This window comes from Leptonychotes weddellii, chromosome 2, assembly GCF_054177405.1.
Source record: "Leptonychotes weddellii isolate Sample4059 chromosome 2, ASM5417740v2, whole genome shotgun sequence".
In the NCBI taxonomy this organism is placed as follows: domain Eukaryota; kingdom Metazoa; phylum Chordata; class Mammalia; order Carnivora; family Phocidae; genus Leptonychotes; species Leptonychotes weddellii.
Genome location: NC_138370.1, coordinates 172,429,987 through 172,451,208, shown reverse-complemented (window position 1 = coordinate 172,451,208; position 21,222 = coordinate 172,429,987). Strand labels below are relative to the sequence as shown.

The following is a 21,222-nucleotide window of genomic DNA, read 5'->3' as shown; positions in this document are numbered from 1 at the left end:
CTTAGGGATGCAGGCATAGGGGCTTTTCCCAAGGTCACGCCATCGGCATGTGGGAGGGTCAGGACTCAAACCCAGGTCCTTGGACTCCAGAGCTCATCTCTTAATCACTGCTCTATTCCAGCTCAGTATGGAAAAGACAAAGGTGATCATATCAGTACCTCTGTTGCACAATGGAAGACTGGACTGGGGAGAAGAGGGGACATAGAATGAATACCGGTTGACTGCTAAGTACATATCAGACATCTATATACCTCATCTTGTTTAACCCTTGCAGCCATCCTGTGAAGTTTCATTAAGAACAGAAAACTCTGGAGTTGAGAAATGCATCTGAAAGCCATACAGAATCTAGCGGAATACAGAGCTGCTGCCCCCCGCCCCCCACCGCACCCCTGTTCACAATGTCTGGGCTCTCCTCCTCTTCCTGGCCACACTGCCAGGTCACATTTCTCAGTGCCTTGCATCTGGGTGCGGTCATATGGCTACTTCTCACCAAAGGAGTATGAGCAGAAGTGATGTGTGTCGCCTCCACCGAGGTATTGAGAGTTTGTGTGCCTTCTCTTCACTCACTCACTCACTCCCTTTCCTTATAGTCTGATCATTTACAGAATAACCAGCAGAGGCCTCCGAAGCCCTAAGGAATGGTGGAGCCACTCAACGGAAGGGGCCTGGGTCCCTGAATGACTTCATGGAGCGGAGTGCTGCCTACCTGCTCTCGATGGTGGCCTGGCTGAGACATGAACTCTCACTGTGTGAGGCCACTGAGATTTAGGGGTTGCTTGTTAGAGCAGCTACTCTACCCGAAGACAACCCCCCTGACTCCAAAGCCCATGCCATGACGATTACTGTACCATAAGTCTTTGAGAAAGAGGTAAGATTTCAGCAGAGTCGTAAAGAGTGAGTAGGAGACATGAGCCTTCAGCTAGAGTTTTCGTTTTATGTTTTGGGAAACTTGTAAGACTCCATTGGAAAAAAGTATTCTGCAATGAAATATAGTTTTAAGCTTACTTGCTAGCTAATCTCTAGGCCCAAATTTGGGCCTATTCCTGGATTCCACATTGCACTTTTCCATTGGGTCTCTTTCCAAAAGGCCCATTCTTGTCTTTCTGGCTCTACACCCCTGTTTCCTAACCACCAGGGGCCCAGGTTCCCATCCTGTCTTCTAGATACAAGTGTTGCAGGCCCTGCCTTCAAGGAGCTTCCATTCTAGTAGAGACAACAGTAGAGTAAACGCACAGTTATAATGTGGAGTGGAAGGAAGCACGGTGATGGCAGGAAGGAAGCTGAGGAAGACCGTGGCCATGCTCGCCATATTAGGTGAACAAGAAGGGCAGGTGGGGGTGGGCTTGGGTTAGACAGTGGTCAACAGAGGAAAAAGAATCCTCAAAGGCCCAGAAACTGGTCATATCATAACTGGCCTTGACTCCCAGCCTGAAGAGTCCACACATAATCGTGTGGGCGCCAGGAGCAGTTGGAGGATCTGAGCATGCCATCAGGAATCTGGGCTTTAGAACATTTCCTGTAGATGCAGTGTGGGGGTTGTTTCAGTAAGTTTAGACTGGAGGCCTGGAAGAACCTGCAGCTGGCAAGGGATAGTGAGTCAAAGAGAATTCTTTCATGAACTCATCCAGGGCTATTTATATTATGGCGAGTACTGACTTAAGCCTAAGCTGCAAAGAAATAAATAAGAGGTTACATGGTTACAGCTAAGGAGACTGCTCAAAGAGCACCACTGAGTCCTCTGTGATGTCCAGCAAGTGGCTCTACCTCTAAGGGCAGCCTTCTAAGTGGTGAAGGGCCCTGGAATCCACTTGACCCAGCTCTGTCACCTCTCTGCTGGGCAATCTTGAGTAAGTGACTTAACCGCTCTGTGCCGCAGATTCCTGATCTGTTAAATCCTTTTCCTCCTAAAGAGTTCCCATGACGATTTAACTCAAGAATGAATACAAAGCACAGAGCTAGGTCCACACGAAGCACACAATACAAATCAGAAGTAGCGGTGGCTGCTGGTAGTGTTGAGACCATTATTTCTGATCTGTAAAATAAATGGCCTGGATTTGTTTAGTTCTCCGGCCTATGAATCCCATGAATAATTAACCACCAGCTCCCCAGCCAACAACTCAGAGGCCAAGCTTCTGGCAACAAATTGAAAGCACACAATTCCCAGCCAGGAAGACCAGCTTAGAACACCTCCAAATGACAGCAGGAAATTGCCAGACAATGGGAGGCAAATTACCTTGTAGCCTGCTTTACAATATTAATGTTCCTTATGGATTCACACAGAGCCTGTCATGAATTCATCTAAGAATATTCTCAGGAGGGCTATACAAATACACATAATTATATCGCACATTTTGCGTTGCCTTATCGAGCAGGCCAATGCCCATAACTCTTTCGGGGACTTGTAAGGGCAGTCCACACCACTGAACACACTGGCAGAGTCAGGAAAACCGTATGGAAGTCCTTACCAAAGTGCCCACTGCCAAACCAGGCTCCTTGAAGTAAGAACAACACAAGGACAAAATTCCACAAGCCCAGCAGTGCCACCTGAAGTCACCGGACTAGCAGAGGTAAGGTCTCCTGTGCAGAAAAAGTGAATGTATCCAGCCTGAGACTGCTCTCCTCTGGAGGGTCTGTGGGCAAGGTTGGCCCTAGGCTGGTGTCGGGAACTTGGATTTCAGGAGGGTTCCCACCATTCCCAGAACTGATAACAGTGGCTCACAAACCCAGACTATGCAGGGTCTGGTTTATGCTAAACACGGGCTTTGTTTCTGGAAGTCAGAGGCTGTGCACAGGCCCAGTGGAGGGTGCCTTGGAGACCAGCCCCTAATAAAAACCCTGAACTCAGTGTCTGATGAGCTTCTGCAGTGGATAACATTCCACATGTGTTGACACACTCGTTGCTGGAGGATTAATGAAGTGACTTCACTGGGTGAGGACTCTGGAAGCTCGCTCTTGGCTTCCTCTGGACTTTGTCCCGTGTACCTTTTTCTTGCTGATTTGGCTTTGAATTCCTTCCCTGGAGTAAACCCCAGCCCTGGGTGGAGAGGAGTGAGTCCTGACAGGCTGAGTCCTCCTAGTGAATTATCAAACCCAGAAGTGGTCCTGGGGACCTGACGCAGCTCCCAGCCCTAAGGACAACATCCAGGTCCCATTCGGACTCGGCCTGATGATTACTCTGCACGTTTGTGGTGGGGTTTTTTCTCGCCACTGTGAGAGTCTCCTGGAGGAGTTCAGCGAACTGACTGGGTGAGAAAGAGGCCTCTGTACTTGAGACACTGGAGTATATTCTACTCCCACAGCTGGCTTCCAGAATGAAAACTGAACCCGATGAAAGAGGACGCATCAATTGCAAGCAATAGTCAGGCAAATAAGACTTCCAGAGCTTTCTGGGTTCTCCTGCCAACCACTTTTGCAATGGCAGGGGAGGGGATCCTTTGAGTTTAATTATATAGGAAATGAAGAAAGAAAGTTTCATTTTCTATCTGGCCCCCAGCAGGAGCAGGAGAATGCATACACTCCCAAATATCTTTCTAATTCAAGGAAAATTAATCCTGGGCCTCTCTCTTGCTAGAACGTTCTTTTGAAAGATTGCATAGCTGTGTTTGCAGCGGGGACAGTGCATTCACATGGACATATCTGTCATTTACTCTGAAATAACACTTCCCACTCCTTTCTGTAGGTCCTCTGGTTGCCCGGAATAAAAATGATGAGAGTTTTCATGACTGTTCAAATTGCTTATAACTTCTAAAAATCAGTCTTGAGGCATCGGCGGCTTTCATAGGGGATCTGATCCGATCCAAGTTCAGGGTGATGGTTTTGAGCACCGCTTCTGGAATGATTTATTTATAGAAAAGGAATAAAACCCCCAGCCTACAGATGGGGCCACCGGAAGGATTAAACGAAGGCGTGTAGCCCCTAGCATGATGTCCGGCATGCAGTAGGCACTTAGTAAATCTCAGTGCCTCTCTCCGATGAGTGGGAAACAATGTTTCTAGTTTTACTAGTTGGGTTTGTTCATACCAGCAGGCCCAACTCTGACACGCTCGTCCAAGTTTTCCCGAACGCATGCCTTGCTGGGCTAACCCATCCTCTGTACCCTCCATCTGGCTGCAGAAGGCACTGCCCCCAGCCCTCAACACAGAGCTTCTGCAAGCCCCGATGGGGCCGTGGTCCCTTCTCTATTAGGCTCAACAAAGGCATTTCCCCCAGAGAAGCTTTACGAAGCGGGGAAAACTCTGAACCAAAGCTGCAGGCTTCTGAACTCCAATCAGCTGGGGTCCTGAGGGGATGGAACAGGCCCCGTGCACCCACAGTCTAGAACACACAGACACCAATACGTCCAGGCCTGGAAAGGTCCCTCCTCCTATCAGCCAGCAGCTCTGCCGGCCCTGATTCAACCCAAACCAAACCATGACTCACAAGTCCCAATTTAAACAATGTAGCTGCAACGAGACTGCCTTTGATTTTTAAATCTCAAGGTCTTTCTCTTTTGTTTTTTTTTTATTTTTTCTTTCTTCTCTCTCTCTCTTTCTCTCTTTCTCCCCCCCTCCCCTTGTCTCAGTTGTGATCTAAGCCACACAGGCTTCTATTAGCAAAAGCAAACAGCACAAATTTAATGATTTAATAATAAAACTACTGCTATGAATCACTTTCTGTATTTCTCATTTGTATAGCAACCCACATTGCAGACACTGAGCTAATAATCCCATTGCACAAATGAAGGGGCCTGAAGGAGGGAGACTGAGCTGGCCCGAGGCCACCTGCTCATGGGTGCTAGCCTGTGTCTGAAGAAGAGAGTCACAACCTCAGCCCCGCCCAGAGGCCATTTTTAAGCCTGTTTCTAGATCTATTCTCTTTTCCAAAGAGCATCCAAATCTGCTGTTTTATATCTTTTTTTTTTTTTGGCTTAATATTTGTATTGTAAGCATTTTTCCATGTTCTTGAAAATCCCCCATCGCCAGGATCTTGGATAGTGTATTCCGTGGCATGATGTGGCCGTCCTATCTTCCAAATATGGGTCTCTGTTTGTTCCCAGTTTCCCTCCAGTCTCGTTCCACGCTTAAATTAACCAGAGATACCTGCTGCATCAAAATAATGGCCAGGTGTTCCTGTAATGACAAGATGCACGGGTTTCTCCTGTAACCTCAGCAGCCTCCTGCCAAGAGGCCGAGCCCTGCTGCACCTCCCTGTCAGCCCGTCTGGCGCCGATGTCTCTGAGGCCATCCACACTCCTCGCGCCCCGCCAGGTTCCCCCAGAGCAGGCCTGGGGCCATACGGAGGCGCCCTGCCCTGTGTCTCTGCTTCCCTCACGGTACTGGGGCTCTCAGAACAGTCACTAAAACAGCAACATGCAGTGGGATTACTTGAAAGGACCAGCACTTTCTTCTGGGTTCCTGTCCGCTCATTCACCGGAATCCTTCCTTTGACCGGCGTCTAACATTTGCAGCTAATTGGGGCAGCTCTGCTCTTGTAGAGAGAATGATTTGATTCTTTGTCCCGACTTGTTTACCTGCCCTTAGAGGAGAGGGAAAGGATGAAATACACCATTTCTTGCTGGGAACTCATGGGGAGTCAAATTAAGCATTCTGCTGAAGCCCTGGGCTTAAATACAGGAGCCCCCCTCCCATCCACTGGGCATGCATTCCAAGACGCCCAGTGGATGCCTGCAATCACAGATAGTATTGAACCCTAGATCTACTATGTTTTTTCTTACATCTATGTACCCATACCTATGATGAAGTTTAATTTCTAAATCAGGCACAGTAAGAGATTAACAATAACAATAACGAAGTAGAACAATTATAACAATACACGGTAATGAAAGTTATGTGAATGCAGCCTCACTCTCATGATGCCTTGCTGTATTTAGTAGTACTGTAATACTGTTCTTGCATTTCTTTTTCTTGTGACAATGTGAGATGATAAAATGCCTGGGTGGGGAGATGAGGTGTGGTGAGCGACAGGGGCACCGTGACGTAGCGTCAGCTCCTCCTGACCTTCGAAGATAAGTCAGGAGGAAGATCATCTGCTTCCAGGACACAGCTGATCGGGGGCAACTGACACCACGGAAAGTGGACCCACGGATTGGGGGGAGGGGCTACTGTACTGACACCAGGGGGGACAAACTCTGTCTTCTGTCCCAAGAGAAGACCAAACATCACCAACTCAAAAATCAGTGGAACAGTGAGTAGTTCGTTATAAAAGCCAAACCATTCACTGTTAACTTTTGTTGGATCCTGGTTTTGTTTCAATTAAGTCCTAATGGACAAGGTGTGGGAGTGGGGTAGTAAGTTAGAGCCCGAAGTTCTCAGTTTTCATTCTTCCTTTCTCACTCCTGCCTGCTCTCATTCACTAGTTCATTTGACAAACGTCTTTGAGCATTTTCATGTTGAGAACATACATGTGTAATCACATGTATACAGTTGGATAATTAAGGATTTGGCTGGCCTTTGGCCCTGTGCTTGGAAAATAGCCTCTAAACCCTTGGGATTTCCTGAGTGATAGGAGTGTCTTTGTTATTCATGGTGGGCCTGATCAGCTGCCACCTGGAAATTTATGCAAATAAGATAATTCAGGTGAGGGGCTGACCCCACTGGAAAGCCCAACCAGGTAATCAGAGGCCTGAGGCTTCACACCAGGTGACATTAGCCCTACCTCCAAGAAGGGAAGGGGGCCTGGGGATTGACTCAATCAGTCATGCCTACGTAGGGAAACCCCGGTAATAAGTCTGGACACAGAGGCTTGGGTGAGCATCCGTGGGGGACAGTACTCTGTGCATACTGTTATACATCCATCCACTGGGAGGCTCATGCATCCTACCTCTGCAGAGAAAAGACCAGAAGCTTCGTGTTTCAAACCCCCAGACCTCACCCTATATGTCTCTTCTTTTGGCAGATTCTGATTTGTATCTTTTTTGCTATAATAAAACCATAATAAAACTGTAGTTGTTACAGCTTTTCTGAGTGCTATGCACTGTTCTAGCAACTTATCAAAACTGAGAGAGTAATGGGAACTCCCCAGTTTGCAGGAAGTATGGGGTGGCCTTGGGATCCCTTATAGCTGGTGTCTGGCATGAGGGCAGTCTTTAGAGAACTGTGCTCTTAACTTCGGACTTGGCCTACCTCGGGTAGTCAGCATCTGAAGTCATCCACAAACCTTTGCACCAGGAGCTCCCCTGGGCACTGGGGAAAGACAAGGACCAGGATCATGTGGAATGACACTTGTAGACCTGTAGAATCCTGTCTGCTGTGCTTTTGCTAATCCTCCAAGCACTTGCCTGAGCTATAGGCCAGGAATGAGCAAATGGGTGCCCGGTGTTCATTTTCCATCCTTGGAATCAGCCCTTAAGTGTCCCTCCTGCCCACCTTCCTGTCTGTTCTCCCAGCCCCAGCAGTCCCTGTGTGCTTTCTCATTTCCATTGTCACCCATGGTTCCATCCAACACACTCATTTAGTTCAACGTTGGTCCTTCTTGGTGACTCTTCTTAATGTCCACTGCAGTGGTCATCCTGCTCGAGGTTGGCCACTCTCTCAGGCCCCTTGCATGTGCCTGTGGGCCAGCAGGATGAGCCCTCCAGTTTGGTTACACCTGATGCCCCTCTGGTTTGGCTACACCCGAGCCCCTCCCCTTTGGTTCCACCCTCATCTTTGTGGGAACTCTTGGGCTCTGGATTGTCCACTCAGGCTCAAACCTTGTATTTCTTTAGAATACTGCTTCCAGAATCTTCCTGTAGGTTCTCCAGACAATACCCATGAGCAAGAGGAATTTTGACTCGTGCTCTGGGTTTACACATCACCTCACCCAAGACACATCAACTCTGCCTTCCCAAGTATGGGCACCCACCTTGGCGCCCAACAACAACCCCAGGAACCCAGAAACTCCCATCCTGCCTCCGACACCCCCATCCAGCCTTCAGTGGCCTCTCAGGTGGGAGCCAGGCACCGGGCACCCTCAGGCATCAAGGGGAAATCTCCCACCACAACTCTGGCAGCCCCAGACTACTGTAGCGGTACTAATGAAGCAGACCTCAGGCAGGCAGTATTCTCCTGCTAAAGGTCAAGGCTTAAAATGGCACCAATCTGAGGCCATTCACCAGGTTTCAGGTTGGCATCTTTAGCTTGCATGTATGACTGCTTGAAAATTTCAGGCATCATGTTACTTTTGATTTGTGTGTAAATTAGCCCTGGATTATGCGCAGTCTTTTACAAAAACATTGGAATGGTTTAGATAGATAGATAGATAGATGATAGATAGATGATAGATAGATAGATACATACATACATACATAGATACATAGATACATAGATGATAGATGATAGAAAGACAGATAAGTAGATTGATGGAAGACAGGTAAGATAGGAGACAGATAAGTAGAAAAAAAGAAAAGTAGATTGATGGATGGATGGATAGATGGATAGATATGGACAGATACAACTATGCCAATTAGAATTAGTCATTGGAAAGAGAAAAGACAAAGGCTTAGACATGTAGCAATAAATGGACACAAGAAAAGAATATTAAGAAACATAACATCTGTGGGAAAACTCACCACCCATGGGTTTATTGTTCATAAAGCCAGCCAGCTCTCCAAGGCCCTAATGACCCCAGCATCTACAGTGCCTGGTGTTCATTTCTTTCCTAGAACCTTGAGCACAGAGCTTAGCAAACAATGGCCCAGATGGCTACATCTGGCCCGCTGCCTGTTTCGGTAAATAAAGTTTTATTGGAACACAGCCTCACCATTCATTTATTTATTGTCTCACGCTGCTTTCTCACTGCACCGACAGAACTGCGGAGTTGGGACAAAGACCTTGTAGCCTGCTAAGCCAAAAGTCTGCACAAGCTCCAGCAGATCAGCTTGGTGGAGCAGAAAGAAGATAAAGCTGAGAAGCAGACAGACCTGAGTTCACATCCCCGTCTGTGTGAATGGGGCCAAGGGGGCACTAGAATTTTTACACAGGACAGTTGGCAATTTGGTTGAGGGTGAGGGTGCCTGCCAGATGGTTCTCTGCCATCTTGTACCTATGCCATCTGGGGGAAGAAAGAACTGAGGAACCTTCTGGAATGTCTTCAAGGGCTAGGCCTCAAGTGGCTTATATTCACTTCTGCTCATATTGTCCAAAGCTGGCCAAGGACCCTCCTGGATGCATAAGGCCCCTGGGTGTTCTCTTCCAAATGGGGCATGGACAGGATGTACATTCATCGAGAGTGACTGTCTTGAAGGGAAACCAATGGAAATTTGGGGAGTGGGGGGGTTAAAGGGCCTCCCAACCTACCCCAGGAACTTGGACACATTAACCTCCCTGGGCCTCAGGTTCCTCATCTATGAAACGGGGTTAGTTATGGCACCCTCGCAGGATTGTAACGAGAATGAAATTGGATGCTCTGCAAACTGTCCCTAACATGGACAGGCATAGTCAGTTCTCAGAGGTGGGAATCATTTCCATTATCAGCATTCTAGAAAGTTCCCAAATATCTGGAGAGAGAGAGAAGCACCGAGCATTTGTGCGGCTGTGGCTGGGCAGTGGCCAGAGCCAATGTCTGCTACCATGTGCATTATTCAAGTCGCGAAATTCTGCCTTACCTGGTGGTACACAGCCATGGCCTGCAGGCCCTCTGTGCTCCCCTTGACCACCACCTGCACCCCAATTATCCCACCACTGAGGAGGCAAAGCTGGTTGGCAGGGGCCTCCGGGCCCTGTGTCATTGCTAAGCCAGCGTCCCTTCATGTGGGTCAGTGTCCCCACTGTGACTTATTTTCATCAGCAGCCCCCCTTGGCAGCCTCTGTCTGCCATCTCTGTGGGCAGACACCCCCACCCCCAATATCTGCATCTCATGCAAACAGGGATCACTTCCTCCTTCCACAATGCCAGAGCCCTGACGAAGATTGGCTCCCACACAAAAAATACCCCTAGGCGTGGGCCCTTCCCACTTGCATTAAATCACACACCCTGGGGTGTCTCTCATCCTGGGCTCTTGGACCCTGGGGCTACCTGCTCACCCCTCCCCAGGCCCACTGCAAAGGGCAGAGAGTGTCAAGTGATCCCTGGACATGGGCTGCGCTCCTCCACCAGGCCTCCTTTGTTCCAACAGCCACTCATTAGGGGTTTGTCACCACCCCCCTGCAGCAGTGCCGTTTGCAGGGGCTTGCGGTGTTTCCCACCCCGGGATGGCCTCCCGGGCTGAGCCCCTCAGCCCTGCTCTGGCGCCCAAAGGCTGGGCAGGGCTAGCATGTATTCCTGTTCTGGCCCCTGCAACCCAGCTTGGGCTGGCCCTGGTCCCCTTCCCAGCCTCCTCCCCATCCACTCCTGAGAGCCTGCTGTCCAGTCCCCCAGCTCGTCACCATTCCCAGAAAGCCCTGTACTCTCCCTCAAGCCGTGGCAGGACCCCCTGCCCTCCCCAGATAGAATAACGTCCTTCTCTGGCCCTGAGTTCATATCTCTGTGCAGCACATCTTGTCACTGCTGCTGGTCTTGAGAACAAGGACATGTGTCCTTTCGTCTTGCCACCCCCAAGCCCTAACGACATAATACAAGCAAGGTAAACACTCAGCATGGGTGCAGGGGCATTTACTGCCTATCTACCCTCTCTGCATTTGAGTAGCAACATGATGGAGACATGAAATGTGAGGTAGGACCTGTGACGGAGCACAGAAGGGGATTCCTGACCCCAAGGCCCCATGGGAATGGGGAGGAGAGGGCTTGGGGGCTGGCCTGGCCAATACGAAAGGAGTCCTTCACTTCTCTTCTGGTTCACGCTGGTCGGGGATAGAGCCCCCTTCGAGGACAGCCCCTAGGAAGTAGGGGTCAAGGGCAGGATTCAGGTATCCATAGGTCCCTAGTGGTGATACCATCCCAATACCATCAGAACTGGTCTCCGAAACTCCAGAGTTGCCATAAGTAAAGCCCACACAGCCATTCAGGTGGCGGGTGTCACAGGTAAACAGCCCACTGGGCTCATTGTGGGTCCTCTTGGCCTTCCCCATAAGCATCCTTTGCCTTAGTTTACCATCCCGAGGCTCCCCCATTGCTGGACTTCTGGGGACTGGCAATGGTGGACAGTGAAGGGGTCAAAATGGCATGGGTCTAGGATTCAGATAGATTTGAGTGCAATCACAGCTCTGCCATATCCTAGCTGTGTGACCTTGATCAAGTTGCTTAAACTCTAAGCCTCTGGTTCCTCATCCATGACGTGGGTATGACACATCAATAACTAAGTGCTATGGACTGAATGGTGATCTCCCCAAATTCATATGTTGAAGCTCTATCCCACAGTGTGAATGTATCTGGAGCTGGAGCTTTGGGGAGGTGGTTAGGGTTGGATGACGTCCTAAGGAGTGGGCCCTCATGGTGGGGTTGGTGCCCTTATTAAAAGAAACATCAGAGAGCTTGCTTGCTTACTGTCTCTTCCACATGCGGACACGGTGAGAAGACAGCCATCTGTGAGCCAGGAGGAGGGCTCCCACCAGGAATTGACCATGCCAGCACCCTTATCTAAGATTCCAACCTCCCTAACCATGAGAAATAGAAGTCAGTTGTTTGAGCTTCCCAGTCTGTGATATTTTGTTACAGCAGCCTGAGCAGACTAATACATTAGTATGTCTATGAGAATTTCTATGTGCCCAGCATGCAGCATTTTATTGCAGAGATGACAGGCTGGTGATCACCTCTGTGTTGCCCCTCATTGGTGGAGAGTAGAGCTTGGGAGGCAGTTAGGGGTGACCCTTCCCAGCCCCCTGTATCTAGGCAGGCTGGGCACTGCACTGCATTTAGGGCTCTCTTGTCCCCTCTAAAATGTCCTCAAAGCCTGAGGACACCAGGCTGAAAATGCCTCACACTGTCACAATGACTGAATAGCTTGCTGGGCATGCTAGCCACAAAAGTAGAGCCACAGCATCCCAAACAAGACATCTCATGGTGTGAATCTGGCTGGTACAGAAAAGGACCTGATTAAAAACATGTCCAATGACCAGGAAACCCAAAGTGTTTACCTAAAACTGGACACTGGCAATGCCCGACAGGATGAGCCCTGAAGCCAGACTGGCCAGGGTCATACCTGGCACCCAATTATTGTGTGCCCATGGGCAAGCCAATCTAGTTACCAGTATGCATCAATTTTCTCATCTCTAAAATGGGGATAATGATGAAACACACCTCATAGGGTCGTCATGAGGATGCACAGTGCGAATGCATGGAAAGTGCCTGAAGGAAGGGCTGGCACTTAACATGTGATTTTTCCGTGTGTGTTGTTACTGATGTTGTCATAAAATTTATTTTTAATATTATGAAATTGAAAATCCACCCTGATCATGTGTAGATCTTCAGAAATCTCCTCCTCTCCTGAATTAGAAGGGTGGCTTATCAAACCCTCTTCATTCAGTTTATCATCTCTCCCATTAAATACCTCCAAGCTCTGGACCCTTCCGTTCTTCCCACTGACAATAAAGTTGTTTTTCTCCTAAAAGACAAGTCATATCGCTCCTACGTCATGAACATGCCATGGCTCCACAGCGCCCATAGACTAAATCTCAATCTGCAGCTTAAGATTTGAGGCCCTTTGCTTCTGGCTCTATTCTGCTCTTCTACCTCTTATTCCATCCCATCCCCCTATTTCCCCTGGGTACCCAGCACATCACACCTCTATTAACTATTCCCAACATGTCAGCATGTCAGCATGGCCAGGCCTTTGGATATGCTTCAGCTCTCTGCCTCTCCCCGATGCCCATGGAAATCCTACCCACCTCTCATGACTCAGCTCAGATGCCATGTTGCCTTCCCTGATTCCCCAAACTAAACACCTGGTAGGCCCTCAGTAAATAGTTGTTAAATGAGACTTCTGGTTTCTAGACCAGCATGTAAAAATCTTGGCAGTGGTTACTCTGTCCTAACAAATAAAAAGCTGAATGAATTGAAAAATCAACAACTCTTAGATCAATCAGAGAAATGAGGTCATAGGGCAAACCACTGGCCTGAAAATTAAAGAGACAGGCAGATGCAGAGAATCACAACCTACCAGAACAAAAAACCCAGGGTAGAAACCCCTGCAGGAGGCAACACTATGGTAGGAAAACCTGAACTGTGATTGATGAATTGCTGGAGTCTCAGTGTGAACACGGCTCAGAGTTACAAACTCCAGGGATGCCCCGTCACAGCCCCTACAACACAATTTTGTGTGTTTTACCACGAGGAGCTCTACCAGTCCCACCCAGTGAATATCCAAGAAAAATCCCCTCATGCTCCCAGCAGGGGAGAGGAAAAGAACCATTCTGAAATACATCAAAGCATGCTGTTCTTTGCAAGGCCTGCCCCCAGGAGAAGTAATTTTACCTGAGCTTAATCTACCTGCTGGAGTTTTATCAGAGCCTAACCTACCTGGGTGAAGGGAAATACCCATCTCTAGCCCCCTCCAGCCATCCTAAGGAAGGAGTGAGCAGGACCTGAGAGGCACTGGTAAAGTTCATGGTCCAGGGTCACCAGCTGACCAAAAGACTGAGACCTTATCATAAGACTGTAGCATGCTTCTTCTCCCTTCATGCCTTACATTACTAGAGGTCTGTTTACTGCAGTTCCTTTTGCCCAGTACATCATTCCATCTTTCAAAAAAATTACAAGACATACTAAAAGGTAAAAATCAGTTTGAAGAGAGTAAATAAGCATCAGAGCCAAAATCAGATACAGCAGGAATGTTGGACTTACCAGACCAGGAATTTTTTTAATTGGTTAATATGCTCAAGGCTTAACTGGAAAAGCTAGACAGCATGCAAGAACAGATGAACAATGTAAGCACAGAGATGGCTATCCTATGAAAGAATCAAAAAGAAATGGTAGAAATCAAAAACACTTTATCAGAAGGGACACCTGGGTGGCTCAGTCAGTTAAGCGTCCGACTCTTGGTTTCTGCTCAGGTCACCGTCTCAGGGTCATGAGATCAAGCCCTACATCGGGCTCCATGCTCAGTGTGGAGTCTGCTTGTCCATCTCCCTCTGTTCCTCCCCCTGCTCACTTACTCTCTCATAAATAAATAAAGTCTTTTTAAAAACAAACAAAAACACTGTAACAGAAATGAAGAATGGACCAAAAAACAAAGAGAAAAAAGACTGAAAAAAAAAAAAACCAGAACAGAAATGCAAGAACTGTGGGAAAACTACAAAATGTGTAATATACACATGGTGGGAACACCCAGAAGAAGGGAGAGAGGTGGAAAAAGAGGAAATACTTGAGGCAACAATGACTGAGAACTTCCTCGAATTAACGTCAGACACTAAACCACAGACCCAGGAAACACCAAACAGTATAAATCCTTTAAAAAAAAAAAAAAAGTTACACTCAAGCATATCATATTCAAACTTTAGAAAATTAAAGATTAAAAAAAAAAAAAACACCTCTTGAAAGAAGCCAGGTCAAAAAGTACCTACAGCAGACAAAAGATAAAAATCACACCCAACTTCTCCTCAGAAACCATGCCAAGAAGAGAGTGAAATAAAATACTCAAAATGCTGAGAGAAAAAAACAACCCACCAACCTAGAATTCTGTACCCTGCAAAATTACCCTTCAAAAGTAAATGACAAGTAGATGTTTCAGACAAACATTGAGGAAATTCGTTGCCAGTAGATCTGCCTTGCAAAAAAACATCAAAAGAAGTTTTTCAGAGAGAAGGAACCTGATAATGCTCAGAAACTCAGATTTCCATAAAGAGAAGAGCATAGGAGAATGAATAAGTAAAGGTAAAATGAAAACATTTTTCTTTTTTTTTTTTTTTAAGATTTATTTATTTACTTGGGGAGGAGAGGCAGAAGGAGGAGAGAGAATCTCAAGCAGACTCCATGCAGAGCACAGAGCCTGAAGCAGGGCTCAATGCATCAATCTCACAATCCAGAGATCACAACCTGAGCCAAAACCAAGAGTCAGACACTTAACCAACTGAGCTACCCAGGTGCTCCTTTTTTCTTATTCTTAATTAATCTAACAGATAACAGTTTGTTCAAAATAATAACAACAGCAATGTATTCGATTATCTATATAATATGCTTATGTGCAAGTGAAATGAATGACACAGGGGTGTGGAGGAATTAGAAATATTTTGTTATTATAAAGTACGAACATTACCTGTGATGTAAGATAGTATTATTTGTAAGTAGCCTTAATGTATATCATAAACTCTCTGGCAACCACTAAAGAAAGTTTAAAAAAAAAGAGGTAAATTGATATGAAAGGAAAAGAGAAATTGGAACCATGTAAAATGCTCAGTTAAAACCACAAAAGGCAGAAGAAGTGTGGAAGACAAAAATGGGAACAAAGAAAAAAGGCAACAAATAGAAAACAGTAACAGATAGTTAGATATTAATCCAACTATATCAATAATCACATTGTCAATGGACTAAATATGGCAATTAAAAGACAGATTGTCAGAGTGGATCAAAAAACAAGGCCCGGCTATATGTTGTCTACAAGAAACCCACTTAAAATATAAAGACACATACAGATTAAAAGTACAGGGAAGGAGAAAATATACCATGCTGACATGAATCAAAGGAAAGCATTAATAACTATATTAATTTCAGACAGGAGATACTTTGACAAGGAGAGTTAACAGGGAAAAAGAGGGGCATTGCATACTGATAAAGGACCAATACTCCAAGAAAATATAACAAGACTTAATGTGTATGTGCCTAGGGGCGCCTGGGTGGCTCAGATTGTTAAGTGTCTGCCTTCAGTTCAGGTCACGATCCCAGGGTCCTGGGATTGAGCCCCACATCGGGCTCCTGGCTCAGCAGGGAGCCTGCTTCTCCCTCTCTCTCTGCCTCTCCCTCTGCTCGTGCTCTCTCTCTCTATCTCTGTTTCTCAAATGAATAAATAAAATCTTTAAAAAAAAATGTGTATGTGCCTAACAACAGAGCATGAAAATACATAAAGCAAAAGCTAATAAAACTGTAAGGAAAAATAGATAAATCACTATTATAGTCAGAAACTGAAACACCCCTCTGCCAGAAATGGACAGATCCAGCAGGCAGAAAATCAACGAGGACATAGCTGAACTCAACAACTCAACCATCATCCAACTGGATACAATGGACATCTATAGTCTACCTCATCCAACAGCAGTAGGATATACATTCTTCTCAGGCTCACATGGACATTCGGTAAGATAGACCACATTCTGAGCCATAAAACAAACTTTATCAAATTTAAGAGAATATAAATCATACACTGTGTGGTCTCATACCATAATGGAATTAAACTAGAAATCAGTAACAGAATATAGCTGGAAAATCCCAAAATACTTGAAGATTAAAACAACACCCCTCTTAGTAACACATGGATCAAAGAAGAAATCTCAAGAGAAATCTTAAAATAAAGCAGTTTAAAAGAAAATGAAGGGGCGCCTGGGTGGCTCAGTTGGTTGGGCGACTGCCTTCGGCTCAGGTCATGATCCTGGAGTCCCTGGATCGAGTCCCGCATCGGGCTCCCTGCTTGGCAGGGAGTCTGCTTCTCCCTCTGACCCTCCCCCCTCTCATGTGCTCTCTCTCATTCTCAAATAAATAAATAAAATCTTTAAAAAAAATAAATAAATAAAAGAAAATGAAAATATTAATCATCAAGATTTGTGGGATGCAGCAAAAGTAGTGCTTAGAGGGCGCCTGGGTGGCTCAGTTGGTTAAGCGACTGCCTTCGGCTCAGGTCATGATCCTGGGGTCCCGGGATCGAGTCCCACATCGGGCTCCCTGCTCGGCGGGGAGTCTGCTTCTCCCTCTGACCCTCCTCCCTCTCGTGCTCTCTGTCTCTCATTCTCTCTGTCTCAAATAAATAAATAAAATCTTTAAAAAAAAAAAAGTAGTGCTTAGAAGGAAATGTATAGCATTGAATGAATATATTAGAAAAGACAAAAGACTTAAAATCAGTAAGTTTCCATCTTAGGAGACTAGAAAAAGAAGAGCAAATTAAATTCAAGTAAGCATTATCCTGGAAGTCCTAGCTAATGCAATGAGACAATAAGAGGAAATAAAAGATATACATATTGAGAAAGAAGAAATAAAGCTGTCTTTGTTCATAGAAGACATAGTCATTTATGTAAAGTTTGATAGAATCGACCAAAAAAATTCCTGGAACTAAGGAGTGATTAACTGTAGCACAGTTGCAAGATAACAAGATTAGTATATAAAAGTCAATCACGTCCCTATATTCCAGCCATGAAAGAATGGAATTTTAAATTAAAAATATTACCACCTACATTAGCACTAAAGAAAATGAAACAGGTATAAAGCTAATGAGTTATGTGGATATCAACAAACTGATTCTAAAATTTATATGGAGAAGCAAAAGACCCAGAATAGCCAACTCAACACTGGAGGAGAACAAAGATGGAGGACTGGCGCCATCCTACTTTGACTTTTGATAAAGCTGCAGTAATCAAGACAGCATGGTATTGGTGAAAGAACAGACAAATAGGTCAATAGAACAGAACAGGGAGTCCAGAAATAGACCCACACTAATATAGTGAACTGATCTTTGCAAAAGAACAAAGGCAATACAATAGAGCAAAGATGGTCTTTTCAACAAATGGTGCTAGAACAATAGATAAACACACACACACACACAAAGAATCCAGACACAGACTTTATACCCTTCATAAAAATTAACTCAAAATGGGTCACAGACCTAAATGTAAAACACAAAACTATAGAACTCCTAAAAAACAACATAGAAGAAAATCTAGATGACCGTGGGCATGGTGGTGACTTTCTAAGGACAACACCAAAGGCACAATCCATGAAAGAAATCATTGACGAGCTGGACTTCAATAAAATTAAAAACCTCTGCTCTGGAAAGACAATGTCATGAGAATGAGAAGACAAGACACAGCCTGGAAGAAAATATTTGCAAAAGACGCATCTGATAAAGAACTGTTGCCCAAAATATGCAATGAACTCTTAAAACTCAACCATAGGGCGCCTGGGTGGCTCAGTCGTTAAGCGTCTGCCTTCGGCTCAGGTCATGATCCCAGGGTCCTGGGATCGAGTCCCACATCGGGCTCCCTGCTCAGCGGGGAGCCTGCCTCTCTCTCTCTCTCTCTGTCTCTTATGAATAAATAAATAAAATCTTTTAAAAAAAAACAACAACAACAAGGAGATACCAGGACACGCCTATTAGAACGTCCCAAATCCAAAGCACTAAGGACACCAAATGCCAGTGAGAATGGGAAGCAATGGGAACCTTCACTCATTGCTACTGGGAATGCAAAACAGTGTGGTCACTTAGGAAGATGGTTTGTCAGTTTCTTACAAAACTAAACATACTCTTCCCATATGATTCAGCAATCATGCTCCTTGGTATTTACCCAAGTGAACTGAAAACTTCTGTCCACACAAAAACCTGCACATGGATGTTTATAGCAACTTGACTCATAGTTGTCAAAACTTAGATGCAATCAGGAAGTCCTTCCACAGATGAGCGGCTCAAGACACAGGTCCATCCAGACAATGGAATATTATTCAGCGTTAAAAAACAAATGAGGTTTTGAGCCATGTACAGACATGGAGGAAGGAAGCTTAAGTGCATAATACTGAGTGAAAGAAGCCAGTCTGAAAAGGTCACATACTGTCTGATTCCAACTGTATGACATTCTGGAAAACCTAACCTCTGAAGACAGTAAAAAGATCAGTGGTTGCCAGGGGTTAGTAGGGAGGGAAAAAGGAATAGGGAGAACAGAGCATTTCTGGGGCAATGAAACTGTTTTGTAAGATACCACAATGGTGGGTACCTGTCACTCTACATTTGTCAAAACTCCTACAATACACAACACCAAGGGTGAACCTTAAATGTAACCCTTGGACTTTGGGTGAAGATGATGAATCGAGGCAGGTTCATTGATGACAACAAATCAGTCGTGGTGCAGGATGTTGACAGTGAGTGGTGCACCGGCGGGACAAGGGATATGGGGGGATTCTCTGTACTTTCCACTTAATTTTACTGTGAACTGCCTTAAAACTGCTCTAAGAAATAAAGTTTATTAATTAAAAACAAGATTTAAATGGATGAACGACAGAATTCTCCTCCTCCTTCCTGTTCCCACAGTTGTGGTGTGAGCTTGTATTTTTCCTCTTACATCATTGGATTCAGGGTTCAAGTTTCACAGGGCCTTTTGCTCTACAAACCATGAGTGCGAAGGTTCTCCACCCTCTGCTGGAGTTTCTGCTGAACCGTCAAGACAAAGCAAGAGTGTCAACTTCCAATCTTCTTTTAAAGACAAGTATGGACAACTCAGATCCCCATGTCAGGATGATGTCACAATGACAAAGTCAAAGCCACTGCAAGAGTTCGGGGAGGCCATCTCAGCCCCTGGCTTTCAAAATGGTCTTAGCATCAGAATCCAGTTTTCAAATGAACTTACACAGAACCCCCCAAATATACAAGAGTTAATAGAGTAAAAAAAAAAAAAAAAAAATCAGAACTGTCCTGGCACCTGATTCTAACACGTTTCATTTCCTAACGCAGTCATTATTCCTTCCAGCTCATCAACTGAGAAATACAACAGATGCCCCTCCTATATTATTGTCCAAATAGTTGGTGACAATTCTGAACAGGACAGGGCTCAGTAGCATGATTTGGAAACTTCCCTTTTCTTTTTTTTTTTCTTTTTATTTATTTATTTATTTGAGAGAGAGAATGAGATAGAGCATGAGAGGGGGGAGGGTCAGAGGGAGAAGCAGACTCCCTGCTGAGCAGGGAGCCCGATGTGGGACTCGATCCTGGGACTCCAGGATCATGACCTGAGCCGAAGGCAGTCGCTTAACCAACTGAGCCACCCAGGCGTCCCGGAAACTTCCCTTTTCTTTCTCATATATAGACACATTGGCAAAGATGTAATGATGTAATTAGTTTGGACATTATGTTATAAAACTTTTCAAATGCATAGAAAAGTAAGGGAACAGAATAATGAACATCTACATCTAGATTTCAGGGTTGTAATTATTTTTCTGATTTCTGTTGCATATATAGGCACTGATTTTTTTTGGGTCCTGATTTGGACAAACCAGCTATAAAAGACATTGTGGGACTGTTGAAGGACATCTGAATTTTAAAAAGGCACCTCTGCAAAGTCCAGGACTCCTGGGAACCCTTTAAGACCCAATGGTCCAGCCTCCCTTGCATTTTGCACATGGAGATTCTGGGCCCCAAACAAGGAAAAGCCCAAAAAGCCTCCAGGAGGCTGGCTTCTGCCTGCCCCTTTAGCTCCTGCCCTAGGCTCCCCAAAAGGCATCCTGTTCTCCAACCGCATCACACATGCATTCCTGCAAACATTTCACAGATCTCAAGCCTCTGTGCCTTTGCTCTACCTTTAAAACAAAGCTGAGGCATCATCTCCTCCAGGAAGCCTTTCCTCACACCCTTCATCCACCCTACGCCCAAGGGTGGAAGTAGGTCAAGCAGAAGCCAGCACCCCCAGGAATGGGTAACACACAGACCTAATAGTCTAGGTAGGCAGAACCAAACCAAACCTGCAAACTAGCAGGGAGGTGTGAGGGGGGCCTGGGGAACTGCACCTGCAAAAGGAAATTCCAAAAGGGAAGTAAGTATTGCTAAGAGAGTCACTCAAAATGGAGTGGGGAGGATACTGAGGAAGCAGCCCTATGGGTTCCTGTTTCAATTCTGAGAACACCACGAACTCTTGACTTTTGTCCATTATGACTTGCCAATTGCACATTGATGGCCTCTTGGAACACCTCCTCTACTGCCGACTGAAATGGAGATAATGTAACACTGGTGAGCTACAGAGCCAATCCTGCATCAGGTGGTCAGTTAAGCACTGTCAGCACCGATCACGATTCCTTCAAAACAAGTTACCCAACCCTGTGGGTTTTGCCTTCATAAGCCTGCACTCCCTGTTGCAATTCCGAGCACAGTCTCAATCTCGGTCCTCTCTGTGCCTCCCACATTGCAAATCCTAAGACCTCAAATAAACACTTTTGGTTGCTTTACAGCCTCTTCTTGATTGACATACCTACTGTCTTGATTCCAAATGAAAACAAAGGCCAACGGTGGATCTTAACCAACAGATACCCAAGTGACCTCAAGCTGTGATTAAAAGCCATAAGCACAAAAAGAACATCAGGAAAATGTCTATGCATAAGGTCTCTCTGTGCCTCCTCGGATTCCATGCCCAGGAATAAGCCCCTGAGGCCTCCGAAGACCCCTCTCCTTGCCCTGCACTCTCCCAGGACACT

General features: G+C 45.8%; 1 protein-coding gene across 10 annotated transcripts in view; it reads right to left on the bottom strand.

Moving 5' to 3' along the window:
* Window positions 1–21,222, bottom strand: part of SLC2A9 (solute carrier family 2 member 9) — a 196,763-nt gene that overhangs the window by 135,264 nt on the left and 40,277 nt on the right. The window contains exon 1 of one of the 10 annotated variants that reach the window (XM_081812620.1): window positions 13,858–14,010. The exons of the other annotated variants lie outside the window; for them this stretch is intronic. The gene's annotated coding sequence lies outside the window, so the exon portion shown is untranslated. Of the gene's footprint in view, window positions 1–13,857; window positions 14,011–21,222 lie in introns of those variants that run through there. 10 annotated transcript variants of the gene reach the window in all.